The sequence below is a fragment of the Fulmarus glacialis genome, unplaced genomic scaffold (assembly GCF_000690835.1).
Source record: "Fulmarus glacialis isolate BGI_N327 unplaced genomic scaffold, ASM69083v1 scaffold16205, whole genome shotgun sequence".
Lineage (NCBI taxonomy): Eukaryota > Metazoa > Chordata > Aves > Procellariiformes > Procellariidae > Fulmarus > Fulmarus glacialis.
In genome coordinates, this window is record NW_009215055.1 from 2,706 (window position 1) to 3,025 (window position 320).

The 320-nt window shown below is 61.2% G+C and overlaps 1 protein-coding gene across 1 annotated transcript in view; it reads left to right on the forward strand.

The window, feature by feature from the left end:
• NMUR1 (neuromedin U receptor 1) overlaps positions 1-320 on the forward strand; it is a 2,645-nt gene that overhangs the window by 1,585 nt on the left and 740 nt on the right. The gene's annotated exons all lie outside the window — the stretch shown is intronic.

Below are 320 nucleotides of genomic sequence, written 5' to 3' on the forward strand. Positions count from 1 at the left end.
GGCGGTTGGCCCAGCCCAGCCCATCGGCGGGGCCGGGGCTGCTTCTCTGCCGCGTCCCAGACAAGTGGTAATTGCTTCCCCCGGCACCGGGCCTGGGAGGGGGACAAAGGGGAACTTGTCCCCGCATGCCATGGAGATGCAGGATGGCACAGGTACGGCATCATGTGGGTATGCAGCAGCAGAGTTGGGTTAAGAAAAAAAATCGACAGAGCACAAGGAGAGGGCACAAATAGCTCTTGCTCCTTGGACTTGGCCATGCCCCATGGGTTACCTGGTTAGTGGGGAGCACTTTTGCTTTGCTGGCAGTGGCGGGGGGGCCC